Source organism: Poecilia latipinna, unplaced genomic scaffold (genome assembly GCF_001443285.1).
Source record: "Poecilia latipinna isolate Pla-1442-1.1 unplaced genomic scaffold, P_latipinna-1.0 Scaffold4610, whole genome shotgun sequence".
Taxonomy (NCBI): domain Eukaryota; kingdom Metazoa; phylum Chordata; class Actinopteri; order Cyprinodontiformes; family Poeciliidae; genus Poecilia; species Poecilia latipinna.
This window is the reverse complement of record NW_015117226.1, coordinates 5,590-10,684: the sequence shown is the minus strand read 5'-3', so window position 1 is coordinate 10,684 and position 5,095 is coordinate 5,590. Positions and strand designations below refer to the sequence as shown.

The following is a 5,095-nucleotide window of genomic DNA, read 5'->3' as shown; positions in this document are numbered from 1 at the left end:
CACTGATCACCAGTTAATTCCAAAACATATTTCCTTAAAATGTGTTTATTTTAACCATACTATTACTATTTCTCTCACTATGGCTAATGTTACAGCTGCTCTTTTTTCTCTCATTTTGTTGTTGTAACGTTCGGGTTGTATTAGGGAAGGAGAAGAGGCGGCAGAAAATTCACAACCACACCGATACTGGGAATTCCACAGTGTTGTCCTTTAATGAACTCTTCACCAACCTTACAAAGCCCGGTTGAACGGCTGCTATATTATCAAACATGAAGATGAGCAGAGTCCAAACTACCCGTAACGTTACTAAAGTTAGAGAGCTAACATGTCCATGTGGCAACTATAGCACGTTTCTCTCACGCTCTCTACAGAGAAGCAGCGGCGCAAACACGTGACGTCATTAGAGATACTGGAGTATCTTAAAGAGATAGTACACAATTACAGCTGTTACATATTCCCCCCGGTCAGAATTAGGCTGCCCTCAGCCGAACACAGCAAAGGCACAGTCAATACTTAACAAACCGCCATACATGGATAAGTCATTAAAAGTAAACCGGGAATATACAGCACAATATTGAAAGCTGACCTACATGACAGTATTTTCTGTTAGGTTCCGTGTTTCTGTGTGTTTATTTTTGAGTTTCTCTGTGTTCAGTCCTGTGTTCCTGTGAGTCTCTGTCCTGTCCTCCCCGTTGATTGCTCCCCAGGTGTGTCTCGTTCCCTTAATTACCCCGTGTGTATTTAAACCCACCTGTTGTCTGTGTTCCTCGTCGGGTCCTTGTCGTAGTTCGTCACGCCAGTAGAACTGTAAAGTCCTGGTTTGTGTTTGTCTATTGTCGTTTGTCTACTCGCCAGTTGTACTGATAAGTCCTGGTTAGTGCTAGCTCCCGTATAGTCCTGTGAGTCAGTTGCTACCGGCTATTAGCTGCGTGCTTGTTCCTGCCGTGCTGCCTGCCTTGGACTGTGTGCTTTATTTTCATCATTAAACATCATCATCACCATAACCTGGGTCTCGGCGTCTCTCCTCACCACTTCAACCCCACCACATGACATTTTCAGCAACCGAAATATCTACTTTGACGAGTACTATAAAAACAGAAAAAAAAATAAGGCAGTCAGGACGATTACAAAAGTGGAATTGGTTTTTCTTTTTTTTTTTACGAAAATGCTAGAACCCATGGCATAACATGTGTTAAACGTGACCTCAGCAAAACGTAAGTGACAGTCACAGAACACTACTGAAACTAGCAAAACAAAGTTCAAACAAGGTCACTTCAGGTCAAACCTGGAGGTATGAAAAGGGTTGGTCCACCTATTGACTGACCAGTCAGTGGTGACCCTCGGAACACGTCTCGGTCTAAAATTGTAAGAGACACCAGCAGCACACCCATTGTCCGCAGGGGGCAAACTGTTAAGAGCCTTCTCCAAAGCAGTGTTGGTGTCTTGGACAGGGTCGTGGTCCAAAAAGGCTGGAACAGGATCTGCGCATTCCAAATCAGTTTCGACCGGGACGTCATCAGAGACGATATCACCGTTGACATCATAGTCAGGCTCTGGGTCCAAAAGAGCGGGGGGCAAACAAATGGAAACCAAATCTGCCGAAGCTGTTTGCTTTGCGTGTTTGTTAGATGAAGCTGTAGCCCAGGTGTAGAACGGTTGAAGGTTTGCAACATGAAAAACTCCAGCTTTCTCTCCAGTGTCCGCTTTGGTTAGACAATAGTTCACATCGGACATCTTTTTGTAGACACGGTAGGGACCCATGTAGAGAGGTGCCAATTTTGCTGAAAAGTTAGATGATGCATCCGACTTTGGGTGTGATTTTGCTCTGACCAGGTCTCCGACTTTAAAAGAGACTGGGCGTCGTCTTAGATCATAGTAATGCTTTCGCCTTCTATGACTTTCTGTGAGAACTGTACGAGCATGGTCATGAGCATCTTGAATCGAGGCTCTCAGGTGATCTGGGTAATTAGTCTCAGGGTCGTCCATCCCTTCCCACGACGGCTGAGTGATGAGGTCCAAGGGAGTGTCTAACTCTCGTCCGTAGAGCATCATTGCGGGGCTTAGACTTGTACTCTCATGAGGTGCAGTACGCAGCGCGAAACAAATCTGGGGAAGATATTTGTCCCAAGAAGTGTGTTTGTCCTCAATATATGCTCGAATGGCTGTTTTTAACGTGCGATTTACACGTTCAGTTGCATTAGTTTGAGGATGGTAGGCAGTTGTCATTCTGTGCTCAGTTCCAAGTGTTGACACAACATGTTCAAACAGTTCACTGATGAAAGGTGTTCCCCTGTCTGAAATAAGGTATTTTGGGGAACCATGTCGGGCGAATATGTCGGTGATGAACTTATTAGAAGCAACTCGAGCAGTTGCTTCCCTCACAGCACTCACTTCAATCCATTTTGAGAAATAGTCCACAAAAATAAGGATATATGCATTTCCCATTTGAGTGCGGGGTAGTGGGCTGATGTAGTCCACACCCGTGGTTGGATTGGGGAGTTGGTTTAGTGACATGGCATGAATGACATGACACCACATATTTCTTTACATCAGAGTTTATGTTTGGCCAGAAGAATCTGAGACGCAAGCATGCCAGAGTTTTTGCAACGCCCAGATGTCCGGGTGTAAGATGGTTATGATAATACTTGAGCAGATAACTACGGAGTGTAGTCGGAGCAAAAAGTTTAATCTGCTTGAGTGGGTGAAGACCACACTTTGTTTTTGGATCAATGAAATATGAGAGTCCATCTTGTACAATGAACTTTTGCAGATCTTGGTTGTCCTCCTCACTCTGTTGGTCGTTTTCGAGTTGGCAGAGTAAGTTGGCAGTGACTGAGTCCTCTAGTTGCAACTGACGAACATGAGGACGGTCCGACACAATTACAGAGGGCAGAGCACGAAGATCCATGCTTCCAATCACGGCATAGGGAGGAAGAAGATCCATGGGTGTGTCCACGTCTGGGAGGGGATTACGTGAAAGGGCATCAGGCACCTTATTATGTTCTCCAGGTTTGTGGATGATGCTGAAGTCAAAGTCCTGAAGGCGAAGAGACCACCTTGCAAGCCTACCAGAGGGATTTGGTCGAGACATCAACCACTTGAGGCTGCTGTGGTCAGTGTAAATAGTCACATATAAACCTTCGACATAAGGACGGAAATGTTCCAATGCCCAGATAACAGCCAGACATTCTTTTTCTGGAGTCAAATAGGGCTTTTCTGACTAATGCAGTGAATGGCTAGCAAAAGCCACAACTACATCTTTGCCGTTCAAGTCCAGCATCACATGCTTTCTACTCACTGGTTGTGTTTATCTCATCCTGTTAGTGCTTTCTTGTTCTGCAGTCTGTGTTCCATGACACTCAGTGGAACAGTTTGGGCATGTGCGGGATGTAACACCAGGCATGGAACATCTAAAACAGTAGGGACCACCATCAGTTTTATTTTTCAGCTGAACTCTTGATGGCTGTGACAGGCTGGTGCCGAGAACGGAATGGAGCTCATGGGCGCGCAGCACCAAATCCATTACTGACCTGACAGGTGTTCCATACAGTGCCACTCTATACTTCTCTACTGCATGTTTACAGATTAGGTTAATCTGCTCCTGCTCTTTTGAACTCACTGACCATATGGGTCACAAATGTAGGGAGAGGTTCTTCGGGGTGCTGGAAACTGTCTAAGACAGGGGTGTCAAACTCCAGTCCTCAAGGGCCGCTGTCCTGCAACTTTTAGATGTGCCTCTGCTGCACCACACCTGAAAAGAATAATTAGGTCATTAGCAAGGCTCAGGAGAACCCATCTACACAGGGAGGAGGTAATTAAGCCATTTCATTCCACTGTTTTTTACCTGTGGCACATCTAAACACTGCAGGACAGAGGCCCTTGAGGTTTGGAGTTTGACACCCCTGGTCTAAGATACCTCTCATAATATTCTCCTGGTTATCAGTAGGTAAGAATACAGTTCTGAAAAGTTCACAAAATTCAGCCCACGTAGATACATGAGAGCCGAGAACATTAAACCATTTCCTTGGTGCCTTAGCTAGAAAATGTGGAAGTTCTCTGAGAACCTGTGTGTCTGTTAAGTCCAAAGAAGTCTTGTAAGCATTGACAGACTGCAACCATTCCTCTGGGTGAGGACCACTATCATTAGTGAACACAGGGGGCTCCAATTTTGTTTGGTACAACGCAGCAGCGAGCACTCTGGTAGTATTAATTAACTCCAGTGAATCCGAATGGGTCTGAGACAAAGCCCTCGTGGTCTGAGTGGGGTCGGGTGCTGAGTCGCATTGTTCTTTTTTTCTGGCGTGTAGACTAGGCACATATGGAGTAGATGACACTTGAGGAAAAGGCTGAGTAATCTGAGCAACTGGGACTTTAGGGACAGCTTTAGTTTGTTGAGTCCAACGTTCCAAAATATTTTTCTGGAGATCCAATGAATCATGTAAACATTGTTGAAGCATGTCCACCTCTTCTTTCAGACTTTGTACTTTAAGTTCCAGGTCAGGGGTTTTGTGCCTGACGGTACTTTGGCTTGGGAGCAACCTAAAGTCCAAATCATCACACAGGTCAGCCAAGTCAGGATGAGTAGCCATCATGCACACTTATGTGAACCCGAGTCTGTGCTAGGATAAATTCAGTTCTCTCTTTTCCTTTTATTTTTTTTCCAAGTACTCACGGCTTCAGTTCGTATCTTCTCCGATGGAAGTCTTGCAGCCTTGATCCGGTACAGAGCTGAGTCCTGTAAGTAATTACTGGACTCAGTAATTTCTTACTGGAGAAAAAAAAGGGCCTGCCTCGCGCTTAGCCGATGAGAGGTTTTCAGCTTTGCTTCACCGTGCACACATGCACATTCAGAAATTATAAAGCAAAATCTGTCTCGCGCCTAGGAGGTGCAGTTGCTCCAAGTTGTCACAGTAAAGGGGTACACCTGGGACCGTGTTATATTCCAAAAACGGCGTTGAAGACTCTGCTCGTTGCCGTTGAAAAACTCAGAAGTCTGCGTCTGGCCTAGCTCAGTTTGTTCCCACGAGGTACGGTGGCGGACGTCCACTATACTGCAAAGTATTTCTTCCACGTTTCAAACATCAGCTGGTAGAAG

The 5,095-nt window shown here is 45.4% G+C and overlaps 1 long non-coding RNA gene across 1 annotated transcript; it reads left to right on the top strand.

Annotated features, from left to right (window-relative positions):
- Positions 1-3,330: 3,330 nt before the first annotated feature.
- LOC106942857 (uncharacterized) lies at positions 3,331-4,861 on the top strand. The gene is made up of 2 exons (XR_001423742.1): positions 3,331-3,684; positions 3,913-4,861. It is a non-coding gene; the product is annotated as an uncharacterized LOC106942857 (long non-coding RNA).
- The last annotated feature ends 234 nt before the right edge of the window (positions 4,862-5,095 follow it).